Here is a 22,037-nt window from a genome sequence, read left to right as displayed (position 1 = left end):
GCAAGCCGCCCCAGCCGCACTATTTGCCTTTTTTTTAAAAAAGCATACAGTTCATCCACAGTGCGCAGTCAGTGGTATTTGGCACAATCGCAAAGTCGTGGGTTGATCACCTCAGTCATCATTAGAGCATTTTCATTATTTCAATAATAATAATAAATGAAAAAACAACTAAGAAAAAACATCACCTCTTGATCTCTCTTTGCTTCCCCTGCTGTCCGCAGATCCCATTTCTAGGTATTTTTGCACAAATACTTTTTTTTTCCTGTATAAATTGATTTATATTTACATTTTGTATAAATGGAAACATACATTATGTTACACAATGCAATTAGGTGAGAGTAGTGCAAGCCTCCTGTATTTGTCCTTTTGTGTCTGGCTTGCTTCACTCACCATCCTGTCCTCCAGTTCATCCATGTTGTCATCGGGTTCACGACTTGACTTCTTCATACCCCAGCACGATGTTCCACAGTGTGAATACAGCACAGTGTGTTTATCCAGTCACCGGCTGATGGACACCCGGGCTGTTTCCAGCTTCTGGCGGTTGGGATAATGCCACTAAGAATGTAGGTGTGCAGGTGTGCAGGACATGTCACTGCTCTCAGTTCTCCTGGGAATATGCTCAGTAGTGCTGTTGCAGGGTCCCGTGGCAAGTCTATATTCAGCTTCTTTAGGAACTGCCCAACAGTCCCCCACCGCAGCTGTAGCCTTCTGCATTCCCATCAACAGTGAATAAGTGTTCCTGTCTTTCCACATCCTCTCAAACACTTGTAGTCCTCTGACTTTTTCATAGTGGCCATTCTGATAGCCGTGAAATCATATCTCTTTTGATTTGCATTTCTCTAATCATTAATGATGTTGAATATTTTTTCATGTGTTTTTTTGCCTTTTGTATTTCTTCTTTGGACAAATGTCTATTCATGTCTTTTCCCATTTTGTAATTGGGTCGTTTGTCTTTTTATTGTTGAGTTGTTACATCTCTCTATATATCCTCTATATTAATCCCTAATTCGACATGTGATGTCTAAGTGTTTTCTCCCATTGAATTGGCTGCCTTTTCCCCCTTTTGACAAAGTCCTGGGACGTGCAAAAGTGTTTAATTTTCAGGAGGTCCCATTTATCTAATTTTTCTTTTGTTGTTTGTGCTTTGGGTGTAAGGTCCAAGAAACCACCACATACTACAAGGTCTTTGAGGCATTTCTCTACATTTTCTTCTAGTAGTTTTATGGTACTTGGTTTGTTTTTTTTTTACATAGACAATAAATGTATAATAGTTGTGAACTTAAAAAACAAACATATACCATCTCACTCTACCACCTATAACTTGCACTGTTTTTAAACCTTTTAAACTAATGATTAAAGAACATTGTCAAAATATTACTACTATACAAAGTATTTTTCCTCTAACCAATCCAATTATTATCTTTATATCATTTATATATGAACATACATAAACAAGTGTATAGTAAAAGTTGTGAACTTACAAAGCAAAGATGCATAACGTCATACAGGGGTCCCAAACATCAACCCTCCACCAAAACCTTGTATTGTCATGACACGTTTGTTGCAAACTGTGAAAGAACACTATCAAAATCTTACTACTAATCATAGTTCTTATCTTAAATTTGGTGTGTTTTTTGCCCAGACCACCCTATTATTTTTTAAATATGTATATTTTTATGACAAAAGTTGTAAACTTAGAAAACAATTATGCACATGTGCAGAAATCTGATTATTGCCATGTCCATAGCGTACATTTGGCTCACTTTTTCCATACTGCCGCAGTATCAACATAGTACATCTTTTGCATAGATGTAAGAATATTATATTATTACTACTAATCACAGTCCATAGGTCCCTCCAGCTGTATTTTTCCCATGCTTCTCCACATTCCCAACACCCTGCAGTGGTAATATACATTTGTTGCAGCTCACAAGGCACTGTTGCATCTGTACCATCAACCACAATTCTCACCCACCTCTTGGTTTACTGTGCTATCCACTTCCTAGATTATTCTCAAGCATTCTGTCAGGTGGCATTTACATAACTAGACTATCATTTTCAGTCATATCCCCATTTATAAAGCAGCTGTTACTCACTGTGTGTTACCATCCACTCTATACATTTCCACACTTTTACAGCAAAGCTAAATAAAACTTCTACATACATTAAACATCAATAGTCCACTCAGTTCCTCTCTTTTCTCCTTCAAGAATCCACCAGCTACCACTAGGTCTTGAAGATATTTTCCAATAATTTCTTCTAGAAGTTTTATGGTTCTTGTTTTTATTTTTAGTTTTTGATCCATTTTGAGTAAATTTTTGGATAAGGTATGAGATAGGTGTCCTCTTTCCTTCTTTAAGCTATAGATGTCCAATTCTTTCAACACCATTTGCTGAATGGATTGTTCTGCCCGAGGTGTGTGATTTGACAGGCTAGTCAACAATCACTTGACCATACCTGTGAGGGTCTGTTTCTGAACCAGAAATTTGGTTCCATTGGTCTATTGTGTCTGTCTTTAGGGCAGTACCATGCTGTTTTTACTACGATAGGTAGGTATTATGATTTAAAGTCTGGAGATGAGGGTTCACTTTTCCTTTTTATGGTGTTTCTGGCTATTCAAGACTCCTTTCCCTTCCATGTAAATTGAATGATTGTGTTTTCAATTTTTCCTTTAATGCTGGTGGAATCATTATTGGGATTGCATTAACTCTGTATATCAATTTGAGTAGAACTGATATCTTAATGATATTTAGCCTTCTAATCCATGAGCATGGAGTATGCTTTCAGTTATTTAGGGCTTTTTTGCTTTGTTTTAACTTTGAGTTGCAGTTTTCTGAATACAAGTGCTTTTCATCATTGGCTAAGTTTATTCCTATTTTAGTTTTATCTGTCGTAGATTATTTTCCCTATTTTTTTTGACACTCTTGGTTACTTTTTTTGATATAATCTTCATTTCTAGTCTCTCTTCCAGGCCTCTGTCTCCTGTCTTTCCTTTTGCACACCCTTTAGTATTTCCTGAAATTCTAGTCTCTTGCTTAGACATTCACTCAGTTTCTGTTTATCTGTGAATATTCTAATTTCACCTTCCATTTTGAAAGACAGTCTTGCTGGATATAAGATTCTTGGCTGGAAGTTTTTCTCTTGTAGTATCTTAAATATATTGGACCACTGTCTTCTTGCCTCCGTGGTTTCTGGTGAGAAATTAGTACTTAATCTTATTGACTATCCCTTATATGTTATGCATTGCTTTTCTTTTGCTGCTCTCAGCATTCTCTCCTTGTCTTTGGCCTTTTACATTCTGATGAGTATGTGTCTGAGTTGGTCTATTTGGGTTTTTTGTGATGGGAGTATGTTGTACTTCTTGGACAGGGTTACCGATGTTCTTCAATAGGGTTGGGGAATTTTCTACTATTATTTGTTTAAATAGTCCTTCTGCCCCTTTTCCCTTCCCTTCTCCTTCTGGGATACCCATGACACATATGTTTGCATGCCTTTTGCTGTAATTTAGTTCCCTGAGACCTTGTTCAATTTTTTCCATTGTTTTCAACTCTTCTTTTTTATGTTCACTTTCAGAGGCCATATCTTCAAGCTCACCAGTCCTTTCTTCTGCCTCCTCAAACCTGCTATTATATGATTCCAATGTTTTTTTTTTTTTTTTTTTTTTTTTTTTTTTTTAAGATTTATTTATTTATTTAATTCCCCCCCTCCCCCGGTTGTCTGTTCTTGGTGTCTATTTGCTGCGTCTTGTTTCTTTGTCCGCTTCTGTTGTCGTCAGCGGCACGGGAAGTGTGGGCGGCGCCATTCCTGGACAGGCTGCTCTTTCTTTTCACGCTGGGCAGCTCTCCTCACGGGCGCACTCCTTGCGCATGGGGCTCCCCCACGCGGGGGACACCCTTGTGTGGCACCGCACTCCTTGCGCGCATCAGCGCTGCGCATGGCCAGCTCCACACTGGTCAAGGAGGCCCGGGGTTTGAACCACGGACCTCCCATATGGTAGACGGACGCCCTAACCACTGGGCCAAAGTCCGTTTCCCTCCAATGTTTTTTTAATGTCACTGATTGCACCTTTCATTCCCAGCAGATCTGGTATTTTTCTGTGTATGCATTCAAAGTCTTCTTTGTGCTCCTCCAATGTCGTCTTAATAGCCTTAATCTCTTTAGCTATCTCATTGAATTTATTAAGGAGATTTGTTGGAACATGTATAATTATTTGTCTCAACTCCTTTATGTCATCTGGAGGCTTATCTTGTTCTTTTAACTGGGCCGTAGCTTCCTGTTTGTTGGTGTGGATTGTAATTTTTTGTTGGTATCTTCACATCTGGCTTCCTAGAGTATTATTCTGGGTGCAGTCTTTCTCTTTAGTTTAGGGCTTCCTATCCTTCCTCCCTTGCTGATTGTGCAGTACGAGCCAAGCATGTAGTTGGTGCTGTATGCTATAGAGGGTTAAGTCCCCTTTATTGCGCCAGGGACCAATGAAGCTTCTTCCAACTTTCTCCTTTGCCAGGGGTAGGGACAGAGCCACAGCTATGTGGAATAATCCACGTGCAGGCCTAGACTGTAGTTTCCCAGAGAGACTGATGGAGCCTCACATCCCTTTCTCCCCTTCCTGGGGCAGGGATGGAGCTGCAGGTGTGGGCAGCAGTCTTTGCAGTGCGGGTCCAAGGTGACCGCAGTGGCCCTGGTAGACTTCTGATTTTCAGTCTGTGCCAGCCAAAGTTCCCTGCAGTTACCTGTACAGGCTGGTGCAGGGCTCCTCAGTGTCCTCCCTGCCAGAGGCAGGGCTGAAGCCTAGGCAGGCTGCAGGCTGATCTGCGGGAAAGAAACTGGTTCCTGCCCACACTGAGAGTTTCAATCAGCCCGGCTTCCCTCAGGCTGGGGGTGGAGTCAGAATGGCACCTACTGGCCTGTTTCTGACTTGGGCTGGTTCTCAAACCCCTGTTGCCAGGGTTATCTCTTAGCCAGCCAAGTCCCCCATCAGTAGCTGAAATAGGCAGCCAACTGTCTTCTCCTTCCATGATTCTGGGAAATGGAGCTTCCAATTCCTGTCACAGAGCAGCTCCTGGGGCAGCTTGGGCCGCCAGAGTAGGATGATCACCGGCCTCCCTGGCTTTGCCGGTAATTTCCCAGAGAGCTGGCTCAGGTCCCCGCAGCTTCCTCCCTGCTGGCTGTTGGTGGCACTGGGGCCTAGACTGGAGCTGCAATGTGATCTTGGTGGGAAGAAGCCGGTCCCCGCCAGCACTGGGATCCTCAGTCCACCCCGCTTCCTCTCGTGAAAGGCGTGGAGTTAAGATGGCAGCTCCCGGCCTCTTTCTGACTTGGACAGGCTCAAACTTCTTCTCAGGATTATACTGTAGCCCGCTGAATTTCCTCTTCAGCAGCTGAAGTTGGTGCCCATCCATCTCTTCCTCACCGGTTTTGGGAAGTGGAGCTTTGAATCCAGCCTCAGAGCAGCTCCCGAGGTGGCTTGTGCCTCCAGTGGAGGATGGGCACCGGCCTCCAGGGCGTGGAGCCTTTACTTACGAGTCTTCTCTGCAGATAGTCATCTCCTTCCACTCTCCCAAGGATGTTGCAGGAAGCTCTTCTGGCGTCCTGGAGCCCCCAAACGATGCTTCAGCTGGCTCAGAGAGCTCTGGGTGTTTGCTACCTGCCCTGCAGCAGGAGCGGACTGTAGGAGCTCCTTACTCCTCTGCCATCTTCCTGGTTCTCTGGTACTTATTTGATATTTGGGTGTTTGATCCATTTTGAGTTGATTCTTGTATAGAGAGTGAGATAGGGGTCTTCTTTAATTCTTTTGGTTATTTATAACCTGTTCTGTAGGAATTCGTTGAAGAGTTTGTTTTTTTCCCATTAACACAGACTTGGTAGGCTTGTCAAAAACTAGTTAACCATAGAGGTGAGGGTTTATTTCTGTACTCTCAGTCCTTTTCCACTGATTGATGTGTCTCTCTTCATGGGAGTATCATGCTGATTTGTCCACTGTAGCTTTGTAATATGTTTCAAGGTCAGTGAAATTTTTCCTTTGTTGCTATTCTTTTTTAGAATACTTTTGGCTCCTCGTGTGCACTTTCCCTTCCAAATGATTTGGCAATTGTCTTTCCTATTTCTGTAAAGTAGACTGTTGGAATTCTCAGTGGTATGGCAGTGAATATATCAATCAATCTGGGTACGATTCACCTTTTTATGGTATTTGGTATTCTAGTCCATGAACACGGAATGTCTTTTCAATTGTTTCGGTCTTTTTAAATTTCTTTTAGCATTGTTTTGTAATTTTCTCCTTATAGGTCCTGTGCTGCTTTTGTTAAATCGATTGCTAGGTATTGGAGTCTTTTTGTTGCTATTGTACATGGAATTTCCCCGATTTCCTCCTCAGGTTGTGCAGTGCTAGTGTACCTAAACATTACTGATTTCTCCATGTCGATCTTGCTGCCTGTCACTGTGCTGAACTCAGTTATTAGCTCAAGTAGCTTCGGTGTAGACATTTCAGAATTTCCTAAATATAAGATCATGCCTTCCGAAAACAGAGTTTTCCTTCCTCTTTTCTTATTTGGATGCCTTTATTTTTTCTCTAGCTGCTCTACCTAGAGCTTCTATTGCAATGTGGAAGATCAATGGTGCTAGTGGACATCCTTGTCTTGTTCCCGGTCTCAGAGAAAAAGCTTTCAGCCATTCCCCCTGGGTACGATGTTAGCTGTGGGTTTTTTCTTATGTGCCTGTTACCATATTCAGGAATTTCCCTTCTACTCATGTGTTTTGAAATGTTTTTATAAGAAACAGTGTTGGATTTTGTCAAATGCTTTTTCTGCCTTGATTGAGACGATCATTTGGTTTTATTTCGTTCACTTTGTTAATGTGGTGTATTACACTGATTGATTTTCTTATGTTGAACCAGCTTTGCCTACCAGGAATAAATCCCATTTGTTTTTTTTTTTTTGTTTGTTTTTTTTTTTTTTTAATTAATTTATTTATTTAATTTCCCCCCTCCCCTGTTGTCTGTTCTTGGTGTCTATTTGCTGTGTCTTGTTTCTTTGTCCGCTTCTGTTGTCGTCAGCGGCATGGGAAGTGTGGGCGGCGCCATTCCTGGGCAGGCTGCTCTTTCTTTTCACGCTGGGCGGCTTTCCTCACGGGCGCACTCCTTGCGCGTGGGGCTCCCCCACACGGGGGACACCCTTGCGTGGCACGGCACTCCTTGCGCGCATCAGCACTGCACGTGGGCCAGCTCCACACGGGTCAAGGAGGCCCGGGGTTTGAACCGCGGACCTCCCATATGGTAGACGGACGCCCTAACCACTGGGCCAAAGTCCGTTTCCCAATCCCATTTGGTTTTGATAGATAAGTCTTTTGATGTGCTGCTGGATTCGATTTATAAATATTTTGTTGATAATTTTTGCATCGATCTTAATTATATAGATTGGTCTGTAATTTTCTTTTCCTTCCAGTGTCTTTGTTTGCTTTGGTATTACGGTGATGTTGGCTTCCTATAATGTGTTGGGTTATTTTCCCTCCTCTTGAATTTTGGGAGGAGTTTAAACAGGATTGGTGTTAATTCTTTTGAAATGTTTGGGAGAATTCACCTGTGAAGCCATATGGTCCTGGAGTTTCCTCTGTTGGAAGATTTTTGAAGACAGATTCAGTGCCTTTAATTGTAATTGGTTTGTTAAGTTCTTATGTTTCTTGTAGTGTCAATGTAGGTTAGGTGCATTTCTAGAACTTTCCCCATTTCATCTAGGTTGTTTAGTTTATTGGCATACAGTTTCTGAGAATATCTTCTTAGGATCCTTTCTAGTTCTTGGGTTGCCCCTTTTCATTTCAAATTGTGTTTATTAGTTTTTTTTTTTTCTTTGTTAATCTTGCTAGGAGTTTGTGAATTTTACTAATCTTCTCAAAGAATCTGCTTTTGGTTTTTATTTTCTCTATTTTTGTTCTTCTCAATTTCATTTATTTCTTCTCTAATTGTTATTATTTCTTCTCTTTGAGGATTGGTTTGCTGTTCTTTTTCTAATTTCTCTTTTTGTTCACTTAATTCTTTGAGTTTAGTTCTTTCTTCTTTTTTAATACAGGCTTTTAGGTGTATAAATTTCCCTCTCAAGACTGCCTTTGCTTTATCCCATAAGTTTTGATAAATTGTGATCTCATTTTCATTTGTCTGATTTCACTTGCAATTTCTTCTTTCACCCACTAATTATCTTGGAGTGTGTTGTTAATCCTCCACACATTTGCCAAGTTCCCTTATTCCTGTCTGTTATTTATTTTGTTTCATTCCCCTATGATCTGAGATGATCCTTTATATAATTTCAATCTTTTTATATTCATTGAGAGCTGTATTATGCCCTACCATGTGGTCTATCCTGGAGAAGGATCCTTGGGCACGCGTAAAGAATGTATATCCCAGTGAATTTGAATGCTGCCTTCTTTCTATGTGTGTTAGGTCTAACTCATTGATCATATTGTTTCAGTTCCCCATTTCCTTATTGGTCTTCTGTCTAGTTCCATCTAATGATGTGAGAAGTGTTTTGAAGTCACCAATGATTATTGTAGAGATGTCTATTTCTCCCTTCAGTTTTCCCAGTGTTTCTTTCATGTATTTTGGGGACCTTGGTTAGGTGCGTAGATATTTATGCCTGTGACATCTTGCTGGTTGATTGTCCCTTTGTTAGTATTTAATGGCCGTGTGTATCTCTTCTAACTTTTTTGCATTTATAGTCTGTTTTGTCCAATATTAGGATAGCTACCCCTGCTCTTTCTGGGTTACTATTTGGATGGAGTATCTTTTTCCAACCTTTCACTTTCAGGTAGTTTGTATCCCAGCATCTAAGGTGGGTCTCTGTTTTGGCATACAGTGTGTTTACGTATTGCTAGGCTGAGCAGCCTTCATATAAATTTCCCTTGAAGAGTGACACTGATGGAGCACTGAGGGGAGGGTCTAGGACTCTGGGGTGGCAGACGTAATACCACATTTAGCACATGTGATGAGTGGGAGCTGTGAAGGAAAGAGGCTGACATAATGATTTTATGATATTATATGATTTAATGATTCATTATGACCCCTACCCTCAACACAACCAGTACCGACAGCTGCTTATGAAGAAATGGACGGCTTTCTGGTGCTCTTCCTTTTTTCTCTCTAATAACCTTTTTTTAAAAAACATTTATTTTATTTCTTTCTCTCCCCTTCCCTCCCCCCCCCCATTGTCTCCTGTCTGTGTCCATTCGCTGTGTGTTCTTATGCAGCGAAACTGGCAAACTGCGTCTTTTTGTTGCATCATCTTGCTGCGTCAGCTGTCTGTGTGTGTGGTGCCACTTCTTGGTGGGATGCACTTTATTCACGCGGGGTGGCTCTCCTTGCGGGGCACACTCCTTGTGTGTGGGGCACCCCTACATGTGGCCCCCCTGCATGCCACAGCACTCTTTGCACGCGGCGGCACTGTGTGTGGGCCAGCTTACCACACTGCTCAGGATGCTCTGGTGATTGAACCCTGGACTCTCCATATGGTAGACGGATGCTCTGTCAGTTGAGACACGTCTGCTTCTTGCCATTATTTTTTCTTAAAGCCACCAGCAACCTTTACCTTTGACTTTAAATTTTAAAAATTTAAGTTTGATTTAAAAAACATACATTTTTTGAGTATATTTTGACATGAAACAGTTATAAAAAATACTCCTTCTAAAAATATAATAAAACCAGTTATATTTATTTTAATTTTAATATTATAAAATAAAAAAAGGAACTTATCCATTCACTCATCCCAAGTGATCACTGCAAGTACATTTTCCTTCAGGCTTTGTTTTTATTGGTATTTTACATACATATTATTACAGAATTTTATATAACCTCAGTTTGGGACAAGGTGCCATGGGGTGACCTGGGCCCTGAACAGGCCTCCACTGGGGCAGAGGGCCCTCAGCACTTGGGCAGCTCCCAGTCGCGCCTGCTGAGTACCCACTAGATAGAAAGCTGGGCCAGAGGAGCTCCCCTGCTTGCATGGGGGGGCACCCCAGAGCGTCTCAGTCTTTATTATGAGTTGCATCGTGGCCTCCACAATGACATGTCAGGTCCTGATCTCCTACACTATGGCTGTGAACTCATTTATGAACATGACCTTCAACGATCCCATTCACGGCAGTGAAGCCAGTCTGCATGAGGGTGGACCTTAACCCAATACGACTGGAGTGCTTATAAGTAGAGGAAATTGGAACCCACTCAGCAGTGGGAGACAGAGAAGAGATGGCCAGGTGGTGGAGGCAGGGATGCAGTTGTGCGTTGCTGGCAACCTGCCACCAGAATGCTGTTGACCATAAAAGTGATCCTGCTGACATGCCGATTTTGGACATCTAGCCTCCCACCCTGCAAGACCATAAATTCCTGTTGTTTAAGGCAAGAGTCAGTGGTATTTGTTAGAGCAGCCCAGCAAGTGAAGAGTGTTAATGTAACCTTTCCCCTGGAAAGCTTAACCTGAGGCAGTCAAGGCCACCCCAAACTCTCCACCCCTCTCAGTACTTAACTGGTGAAACTCCGTGTTGACCTTAAGGTGATTGGGAGGGCAAGGATCAGTCCTGCAGGACTGATGTTGAACAGTTCCAAGCACACACTTCACCAGAATGCATTGGGAATGGACATGTGGCCTTACAGTAGAGCCCTCTCCTCGTCTCTGTTGGCTGAAAGTGACTCTAGTGGCCTGGAGAGTCTGGTACAAGTCCCCAGCTTCCTCCATGTTGGAGTCGTGGCTTGAGCCCAGCCTAGGTCAGCAGTCGCACCTGCATGGAAAGAAGCCTGTCCCTACCTTCACTGTGACTTTAAAGTAGCCCTGCTTCTCTTCCGCTGGAGGCATTGTTTAAATGAAGGCTACCAGTCTCTTTCTGAGTTGTACAGGTCCAATCTTCAGCTGTACTTCATCCAGCCAAATTTACTCATCAGTGACTGAAGTAGGCACCCAATCATTTCTTCCTCCCCTGTTTATTGGAAATGAAGCTTCCAACTCCATCCAGAAAATAGTTCCCAAAGCATCTTGCCCTGCCAGTGGGGAATGGGCACCAGACTCTGCAGCATGTAGTGCTTTCCTCATGAATCTTCAGTGCAGATATGCAGTCTCCTCCTCCTTTTCTTCCAAGGATCTTGTAGAATGCTCTTCAGGTCTCCTGAGTCCCATAAATAGGTTAAATCACCAGGTAGCTCTGGATGATTCTTAACTGCCCTGAAGGGAACTCCCTACTCTGCCAACATCTTACCCTTCCTACAGTACACGTATTCTCCAGGTTCCCTATTAAGGAAACTAATTAGTACATTTCATGCAACCACTGATTCAGTGATTCCATGAGTGGACATAACTAATAATAGTCTGGTGGAGCATTGGAAACCATCACAATTGCTCTTTTGTCCACAATATTTTCCTCTACCCGAGGATGGAGGGGTCAAGGGAGTTGACTTCTGCCCAGTAGCTTATCAAAAATTGGGAATGAAGCTCACTGAGTGCAGTCTGAAATGGGAGGTGAAACTTCATCATGAGGAGATTGTTGTTTTAGCCTCATCCAAGTTTAGTACTAATTTGGAGCCAGCATTGATTCAAGTATTCAGCTAAGTTTTAGGAGGTTGTCAAGGCTGGAAATACTAGAGCACCTACCCAGGTATTAGGTGCATCCTATTCATCAGACTGTGCAGATTTTTTTGTTTTTTATTTATTCATTCATTTTTACTTTTTAAAAAGATACTTTGATTACATGAATGTTACATAAAATTATAGGGGTTTCTCACATACCCCAATCACTACACCTCCCACATTTTGGATATTAACAATATCCGTCATTTATGTGGTCTATATCTATCATTGCGATGTCATTCAGGACAATTCCCAAGTCCCAAAATTACCCCGGTATTACTCCTGATTTTCACTCTCCCTTCCCTCAGAACCTCCTGTGACCCCTGCCTCCACATCAGTCATATAAATTCTTACACTGCTAGAATCACAATAAGTCTATAGTAGATTCCCAGTAATTCTATTTTAGTCCATAGTTCACTCCCGAATCCTGAGTATTCTGGGATGGTGATGCCCAATCCACGTCTAATTGAGAGGGAGCTTTGATTCCATAGGGCAGATGTATGGGACTTCCTTGCTTGCAGTTAGTTGTAGACTCTCAGTTCCTTGGGATGTTTGTTGTCCATCATCATCTCCTTCTTTGTTGTCCTAGGTGAGTCCAATGAACTAGAGAGTAGGTGTTGCAACTCTGATGAGATTCAGGACCCAGCTGATACAGAGGCACGGAAAGATTGAAGTCTCTTGGACATATGCTATACTAATTATAGGTTCAAATAGAAGGGTCAGAAAAGCCATGTGTAGCAGAACCAAATTCTAGTCCAACTCTTTCACACTGGAGAGCATAAGCTCTAAAGTACGGCCCACTGTCAAGGCAACAAATTCCTCAGGTATCTGCCCCGAATATAGTGTCTGGTAGTATTTACTTTGGCAGTCAATGAGATCCTGCTGAAATTTGCATTAGCATAATCTCTAGAATGACCTTTGACTCACTTTGAAGTCTTTAGCCACATAAACTCATTTTTCTTTAACTTTTCCCCCTTTCGATCATGGTCTTTCTCCAGTTGCATTGCCAGTTGGTGCTTGGTAGTACAGTGCCAGGGATACTCATCCCTGGAGTCATGTCCCATACTGGGGGAAGTTATCTAAGGTGTTTTATTTTTATTTTAACAATTTTTATTTATTTCTCTCCCTTTCCCCCTATCCCCCAGTTGTCTGCTCTCTGTGTCCATTCACTGTGTGTTCTTCGATGTCCAGGCTAAGGGCACTGTCTAAAATCATGGAGATTTTGGTTGGGAGCAATCAAAAAGAGACCTTTCGCAGGATTACAGTAATAAGGGAAAAGGCAGACTCACTAGAAATTTAACAGTCACAAACAAAGAAGGAAACATACATGAAGAGCACTCCATGCAATCCTCAGATATTGTCCTCAAAAATTACCACTGCAGTGGGGCCTGACATCAATTGGATAATATTGTGGAGCATTCTGTGACCCAGAATATTGTTCAAGATGATAGGGGAGCAGATATAGCTCAGAGGTTTGAGCACCTGCTTCCCATGTACGAGGGTCTTGGTTCCTGGGTCTTTTCCCTAGTACCTCCTTCATAAAACAGCAATAAGCTAGAAATTAGTGGAGTCTAACTGCAGTGCAGGAATATGAGCTATCTGATACTGATAGAAGACAAGCTAGCAGCTTAACAGAGAAATCAGGGACAGACACAGTCAAAGAAGATATGGGCTCAAACCACTGTCAGTGGTGGAGTAAGGAGACTCGGGGTGACTGAGTACCTGTAGAAGGCCCCTTAGAAGAAATATAAGGGGCTACATGCTTGAGGGAAACTCACCAGCAAGGTCACTTAGAAAATAAGCATGCAAAGGAGCAAATGCTTGTCTTCAGTGACCTAGGCCTTCAAGGCCACTTAAGAAATAAACAAGCAAACTAGTAAAGAATAGTGACAGCCTTGGGGGGAAAGGCAGGAACAATATAAGAGTTTCCACAATAAATTAAATAAAATGTCTAGATTTCAACAAAATATATGGGCAAGCAAATAAACAAGAAGGTGTAGCTCATACACAGGGAGAAAAAAAGAACAGGCAACAGAAACTGCTATTGAGAAGGCCCAGATTTTGTATTCAGCAGACAAAAAGTTAGAAGAAGCTATTGTAAATGTGTTCCCAGAGGTAAAAGAAGCCATGCTTAAAGAATTAAATGAACTTATGGTATTGATGTCCCATATAACAAAGAAGAATATCAATAAAGAAATAGAAAGTATAAAAAGAACAAATGGACATTCTGTAGAGCAAAAGTCCAGTAAATATAATAAAGAAGTTTCTTAGAAGTTCTTTTGTTTTCTTTTTGTCTTTATTTTTTTAATGTTACATTCAAAAAATATGAGGTACCCATAAACCATCCACCCTCCTCCCCCCATAACAACAACCTCCTCAATCACCATGAAACATTCATTACATTTGGTGAATACATCTCTGAGCACCCCTGCACCTCATGGTCAATGGTCCACATCATAGCCCACACTCTCCCACAGTCCACCCAGTGTGCCATGGGAGAACATACAATGTCCGGTCAGTGTTCCTGCAGCACCACCCAGTACAACTCCAAGTCCTGGAAACACCCCCACATCACATCTCTTCCTCCCACTCCCTAACCCAGCAGCCACCATGACCACTTTCTCCACACCAATGCCACATTTTCTTCGATTACTAATCACAATAGTTCATGAATAGAGTATCTGTAATTCCACTCTAATCCATACTCTATTCCTCCATCCTGTGGACCTTAGAATGGTTGTGTCCACTTCACATCTATATTAAGAGGGGGCTTAGATTCCGCATGATGCTGGATGCAATTCTGCTTTTGGTTGTAGTCCCTCTTGGCAACCTGGTGTGGTGGTTGACCTTCTTCAACTCCATATTAGCTGAGTGGGGTATATCCAATAAACCAGAGTGTGGGAGTTGCAAGTCTTTTGAGACTCAGGGCCTAACAATCACACATGGTCAGTCCAGAGATTCAGGTCCCCTGGGTATACATTAAACGCCAGCACCAACTACAGTTCCGGTAAAAGTAACAGGAGAGCCTTGTGGACAAAGATCACATCTGCATCCAGCTCCATCTATCAGAAACACAAACTCCAAAGTAGGGCCAACTGACATGGCACTGAACTCCATCTGCCATGACCATAGAATCTGTGAGTCTGTGTAGCCCTCAGCAGAACCATTACCCAGGGTTGTATCTACTTTATCTGTCTCTGGGACTCTGTTCAGGTGTGCATAAGGGCAACCGCTCTGATAACCTTCCGGCTCTTTTTGGAGACTCATAGCCATATAAACTCATTTGTCCTTTCCATTTCCCCCTTTTATTCTGGTCAGAAGCATTTTTAACTCCTGGTATTACATGTAGACCGAGATGTTCTCCTGGTCTGAGTTGACCCTTTTATTCAAGGTCATTTTCTAGTTACATCATCAGCTGATATTTGGTAGTAATCCCTTGGCACCGGTGAGGCTCATCCCTGGGAGTCATGTCCCACGCTGGGGGCAAGGCAACACATTTACATACTGAGTTTGGCTTTGAGACCGGCCACATTTGAGCAACACGGAGCCTCTCAGGAGGTAACTCTTAGACACCCTGCAGCTCTAGGCCTTTTTCTTTTTTCAGGTGCACAGGCTCATAATCATAGTCATTAGTATCAAGGGCTCATTTTTGGACCTTCCTTCCTTTTTGGTCTTTGGACTTGCACTTGGGGGATTGTTGCTGTTCCTTTAGGGACCGTGATAGAGCTCCCCTGACTAGGAAGTCAGCACTCCCTCAGTTGTTGCTTTTATTTATTTATTTATTTTAGTTGTTGCTTTTAATTGTAATCACTATGAAAATATTCAAACATTTTTATGTACCCTGGATATATGCCCTGGAGAACTCCCTGCCAACCATGTGTCCCCTGTCAATAACATCCCACACCAGTATTCCTCCCCTGCCATTGTTGAACCTCTCTGTGATCCAAAACTTCTTCAAAAGCAAAGCCCAATATATTGCCAGGTTCCATTAATAGGAAAATGGAATATAGTGATGAGTTTAAAGGTTAGATATAGAATACATATTAATTTAAAAAAATTACGGTAAAAATAAGTTGGGGTATCAAAAAATTTAAAAATGCAAAAGCTTTGTGTTTGATGTTTTGCCTTCCATCACTACAATAAGTGTTGCCCTGTATGCAAATTGGCAAAGCAACTTCTTCCATCTTTTCCTCAGTGTCTACGTCCTATCTTTTTCTTTTTTTTCCTGATTATTAAGCTTATCTTCACAAAAGTTTTGCATCACAGTATTTCATATATACAATATACAGTACTCTCACGTATCCAACATAAAACCCTTTTCCCTTCCACAGCAATAATCTTTTTACATATTCATACTGTTTTTACTGAAATTAATGTACAGATATTGAGACAACAGCTTCCAAAGAAGGTAACATTTGTGTTTACATTGTGGTTTATATTTTAGAGTATGCAGTTTTCTAAAGTTTTAGCTAACTTATGTTTTACATTATGATTTACATTTTATCCTATCAGCCCCTATATATTTTTGGTGTAATTTAGCATGTCTTACATCCATCCTTGCGTAATCTTGTGGAACACTTCTATTGCCCACACAGGTACATTGGTTCCATCTCTTCAAGACCTCTTCCCCCCTCCCCTTAGGGCCCACAGTGACAGTGAATCTTCATTGCTTGAAGGGCCATGTTCAGAGATACTTTCAAGTAAACTCATGCTCAATTTCAAAAGACAGTTTTTTCAGATATAAGGTCCTTGTCTGGACATTTTTCTCTTGCAGTATCTTAAATATATCATAGCACTGTCTTTTTGTTTCCATGGTTTCTGATGAGAAATTGGCACGTAATCTTATTGGGTGTCCCTTATATGTTATGCATTGCTTTTCTCTTGCTTCTCTTGAAGACAGAGAATTCTTTGTCATTTGTCATTCCGATTAATATGTGTTTTCAGGCTTGGTCTATTCAGATTCAATCAGATGACAGTACATTATGCTTCCTGAACATGGATATCCTTGTCCTTCAGTAGGGTTGGGAAATTTTCTACCATTATTTCTTCCAATATTCCTTGTGCCCCTTTTCCCTTCCCTTCCATTCTCCTGGGACACCCATGACACGTATGTTTGCACATCACTTGTTTTCATTTACTTCCCCAGTACCTTGTCCAAAATTTTCCATGCCTTTTTCCATATGTTTTTTGTATGTTTCCTTTCATAGGGCATTTCTTCAAGCTCACCAGTCCTTTTTTCTGCCTTCTCAAATATGCTCTGATATGACTCAAGTGTATTTTAAATTTCATTTATTGTGCCTTTCATTCCCATAACATCTGCTATTTTTCTATAGATGCTTTCAAATTCTTCTCTGTGCTCATCCAATGTCTTCTTAATATCCTGAATCTCTTTAGCCATCTTAATGAATTTGTTAAGGATATTTGTTGGAACATCTATGATTAGTTGTCTAAACTCCTTTATATCATCTGGAGGTTTATCTAGTTCCTGTAACTGGGCCCTATCTTCCTGTTTCTTGGGATGGATTGCAGTTTTTGCTGGTGTCTTGGCATCTTACATGATTTATTTATTCTGGTTGCAGTTTTGCTCTTTACTTTAGGGCTTTCTTGCCGTTTCTCCCTTGCTGGTTTGAGTAGGACCCAAGGATGTAGTTGGTGCTGGAAGCTGTGGGGTCTCAAGCTGCCCTCATTACCTCAGGGACTGAAGCTCCTCCCATCTTTCTCCTTTGATTGGGTAGAGATAGTGCCACAGCTGTGTGTAATAATTGAAGGCGTGCAGACCTAGTCTGTGGTCCCCCAGAGAGACTGATAAAGCTTCAATCCCTTTCTCCCCTGCCTGGGGTGGGGATGGAGCTGCAGGTGTGGGTAACAAGCTTTCCTGCGCCTGTGCAAAGTGATAGTAGTTGCCGCGGTAGACTTCCCACGATTCAGGCTGCCAGCTGAATGTACCTGCGGCTACCTGGAGAGGTGGTGCAGGGCTCACCAGCTTCCTCCCTGCTAGAGATAGGGCTGAAGCCTCGGCTAGGGCTGCAGGCCAATCTCACTGAAGAATGCGGACGCCACCATTACTATTATTTTCAGCCAGCCCAGCTTCCCTCACGCTGGGGCAGAGTCAAAAATGGTGTCTACTGGCCTCGCTCAGATTTGGACGGGTTCAAACTTCAGCTGTTCTTAAGGGTATAGTTTAGGCCATGAAATGTTCAAATTAGTGGCTCAAATCGATGCCAACTATCTCTTCCTTCCCTGTTTTTGGAAATGCAGCTTCCAATTCCAGAATAGCTCCTGAGGCAGCCAGAGTAGGATCATCACTGGCCTCCATGGCATGGCCTGTGTTTCCAGGAGAGGCTGGTGCAGGCCCCCCAGCTTCCTCCCTGCTGGAGGGGGGCTGGGGCTTAGGCTAGAGCTGCAGTCCAGTCTGGATGGAAGGAAGCCTGTCCCTACCACCACTGTGAATTTCCCCTCGTACCAGGGGCAGAGTTAAAATGATGGCTACCAGCCTCTTTCTGACTAGGACAGGTTCAAATTTTAGCCGTTCTAGGGATTATTCTTTAGCCCACTGAATTTACTAATCAGTGGCTGAAGCTGGTGCCCCATCTTTTCTTCCTCCCCCTTTTTTGGGAAGTGGAGCTTCCAATTCTTGCTGCAGAATAGCTCCTGAGACAGCTTGTGCTGCCAGTGGAGGATGGGCGCCCGCCTCCAGGACATGGAGAGCTTTACTTAGGAATCTTCTCTGCAGATGGGCAGTGGCCTCCTTCCATGCTTTCAGGGGTGTTGCAGGATGCTCTTCTGGTCTCCCGGAGCCCCCACACGGGTGCTGTAGATAGCTCTATGGGATTACTAGCTGTCCTGCAGCGTGAGCTGACTTTAGCAGCTCCTTACTCTGCCACCGTCTTGCTGGTTGTCCTTGAATTTGAGATGTTTTATATGTAGGTCTAAAGTTTCTTTTTATGTCTTTTCATTGTTTATGTTTCTTTGTTCAGAACTATCTTTTCTTTCCTTCCAAGAGGACTGACCTTTCTCATTGAGCAGACACTTAATAACTGCTTTGGCTAAGAATTCCTCCTGTGGTTCATTTGGGGCCGAATCTGCTGATTGTTTTCTCCCCTGGAGAACAGATCAGGTTTTTCTAGTTCTTTATATGTTATGCTGTATAACATGTGATGATATCCTGATTTCGTGTGCTTGTTATAGAGTTGTTCAACTTCTGAAAGATTGATTTTGCTATTTGGGGCCTCCTGCTATTCCATATGAATGTGAGGATCAACTCTTCCCATTTCTACAAAAAACAAAACAAAACCAGAAAACAGACTGCAGAGATTTTGATAGGCATTGCATTTAATCTGCAGATCACTTGGTGTTAATTCTTTTGGAAATGTTTGGTAGAATTCACCTGTGAAATGACTTGGTCCTGGATTTTTTCATTGTTGGGAGATTTTTAAAGACCGTTTCAGTGTCCTTAAATGAGATTGGTTTGGTAAGTTCTTCTATTTCTTGTAGTGTTAATGGAGGTTAGTTGTGCTTTTCTTGGAGTTTGCTCATTTCATCTAGGTTGTTTATATTGTTGGCATACAGTTTCTGAGAATATCCTCTCATGATCCTTTTTGGTTCTGTGGGATCAGTCATAACTTCCCCTCTTTCATTTCCAATTGTATTTATTAGGTTCTTTTTTTTTCATTGTTAATCTTGGTAGGGGTTTGTGAGTTTTCCTGATCTCCATCTTAAATAACTGGCGTTTGGTTTTGTCTATTTTTTTTTCTTAATTTCCTTCAATTCTTTTCTAATCTTTCTTACCTCTTCTGCTTGCTTTGCGGATGGTTTGCTCTTCTTTTTCTAGTTTCTTCTGTTGTTCAGTTAATTCTTGGATTTCAGCTCTTTCTTCTTTTTTTAATATAGGCTTTCAAGTCTTCAAATTTCCATATCAGGACTGCCTTTCCCGTATCCCATAAGTTCTTATAAGTTGTGATCTCACTTTCATTTGTCTGAATACCTTTACTGATTTCACTTGCAATTTCTTATTTGACCCGCTGATTATTTAGGCCTGTGTTGTTTAGAGTACATACATTTATGTATTTACCATTTTCTCTCTGTCATTGAGTTTGATTTTGACGCTTATGATCTGAGAAGATGCTTTCCATAAATTGATTATGTTTATATTTATTGAGTGCTGTATTGTGCCTTGATATGTGGTCTATCCTTGAGAAGGATGCATGGGTATGTTCAAAGAATGTATAATGCACTGTGTTTGGATGCTGTGTTCTGTATATGTGTGTTAGGTCTAACTTATTGATCATACTGTTTCAGATCTCTATTTCCTTGTTGGTCTTCTCTCTAGTTCTATTTAATGATGTGAGAGATTTATTAAATTCTCCAGTGATTATTGTAGAGATGCCTGTTTCTCTGTTCAATTTTCTGAGAGTTTGTTGCATGTGTTTTGGGGGACCTTGGTTAGGTGCATAGATATTTATGTCTGTTATACCTTCCCGATTGCTTGTCCCTTTTATTAATATTTAATGGCCTTCTGCATCTCTCTTAACTTTTTTGCACTTATAGTCTGTTTTCTCCAATATTAGCGTAGCTAATCCTGCTTGTTTTTGGTTACTATTTGCATGGAGTATCTTTTTCCAACCTTTCACTTTCAGGCAGTTTGTATGCCTGAGTCTAAGGTGGGTCTCTGTTACGCAGCATACGACTGACTCATTTTTTTTTTAATACATCCTGTCACCCTATATCTCTTAATTGGTGAGTTTAACCTATTCATATTCAGTGATATTACTGTAAGTGCATTATTTCTTTCCACCATTTTCTTCTTTGGTTATCATATGTCATATAACATTTTGGTCTGTCTTTTTAGTTTTTTCATTCTCCTTCTCTTCTTCCCTTCCCTCCTCCAAGCTTCACTCTCCATTTTCTTTCAAGTTCTAAAGCTTCCCTTAATATATCCTGCAAGATGGATTCTTTATTGTGAACTGTATTTTTCTTGGCTTGTGAATATTATATACCCACCTTCATATTTGAAGGACAGTTTTGCTGAATGCAGAATTCTTGGCTGGCAGTTTTTCTCTTTTGGTCTCCTAATTTTATCATAGTGCTGTGTGCTTGCCTCCATGGTTTCTTATGAGGAATCTGTACTAAATCTTACTGGGTGTCCCTTGTAAATAATGGTTCCCTTCTGTCTTACTGCTCTCAGAATTTTCTCTTTATCTCTTACGTTTGACTTTCTCAGTAGTATGTGTCTGGAATAAGTCAATTTGGATTTATTATGATTGAGATACACTGGGGTTCTTAGACATGTAGGTTAATTTCTTTCAACAGAGTTGGGAAAGTTTCAACTAGTATTTTCTCAAATATTCCTTCCCCCCCCTCCCCTCTCTTCTCCTTCTGGATCTCTTATGAGATGTTTGTTGTTACTTTCTGAGTTGTCATTCAACTTCTCTGAACCCGTGTTCATTTTTCCCCATTCTTTTCTCTCTGCAATTTCAGCTCTTCTGTCTTTTGGTATCACTTATTCTTTCTGGTTTATTTCAAGTTTGCTGTATGTCTTTAATGTGATTTTGATCTTACCTATTGTGTCTTTAATTCCTATTAGCTCTGTTACTTTTCTATTTCGGGTTTCATATTTTCATTTGTGCTTGTTCAGTTTCTTCTTGATCTCGTTCATTTCTTTCGCCATATTTTTCTTTCATCTCAATTTGATTTTGGAACTGTGTATGCATCTCATTAATTAGTTTTCTCAAATCCTGTGTTTCTTTTGAGGTTTTATTATATTCCTTTTCCTGGGCCATGTGTTACATTTTTTTTTCGCTGTCTTGTAAATTTTTGCTGATGTTAGGCAACTGATTAGGATGCAGTTTCCTCAGATGCTCAGTTTGTTTCTTTTTGTTGGACTTTGGTGGTGGGAGGCTGTGTGTTATTTCTCCTCTTTGATCCTATGTTAATCCTGGATTGTTAGTCTTTTCCCTGTTGTTGTTTAAAAACTGGGCTCTGAACCCAGTGTCAGCCAAAGGGGTGCTGGTGCAAAATACCGTAAATCTGTTGGTCTTTATAAAAGCTATTTATTTGGGGTAGAAGTTTATTTACCACGCTCTAAAGTGCAAGTTACTTCCCTCACCAAAGTCTGTTGCCACAAGCTGGAGGAAGATCGCTGCCGATGTGTGCCTGGGTTCAGGCTTCCTGGGTTCCTCTCTTCCTGGGGTTCATTTCTCTCCACATCCAGCCCCTGTGTGTTCACCAGAAGGTCAGCTCTAGACTAGAAGGCTCTCTAGGCTTTGCCTCTCTCTACGAGGTCAGCTGTAGAGTATCAGGCAAACATCTCTGTCCTCTCCTTCGGGCTTCTGCTGTGTCTACGGAGCTCTCTCTATTCCTCTGGCGATGATCTCCTGTGTGTTCACTTCCTGGGCTCCAGCTCAAAAATTCTAACCATGTCTTTTGTCATGTTGTTTTCTCTGTGAG

General features: G+C 41.5%; 1 long non-coding RNA gene across 3 annotated transcripts in view; it reads left to right on the top strand.

Annotated features, from left to right (window-relative positions):
- LOC131280542 (uncharacterized) overlaps positions 1 to 22,037 on the top strand; it is an 88,163-nt gene that overhangs the window by 7,124 nt on the left and 59,002 nt on the right. The gene's annotated exons all lie outside the window — the stretch shown is intronic.

This window comes from Dasypus novemcinctus, chromosome 12 (assembly GCF_030445035.2).
Source record: "Dasypus novemcinctus isolate mDasNov1 chromosome 12, mDasNov1.1.hap2, whole genome shotgun sequence".
NCBI classification, from domain to species: domain Eukaryota; kingdom Metazoa; phylum Chordata; class Mammalia; order Cingulata; family Dasypodidae; genus Dasypus; species Dasypus novemcinctus.
Note: the sequence above shows the minus strand (reverse complement) of the source record. Positions and strands in the feature narration are given on the sequence as shown.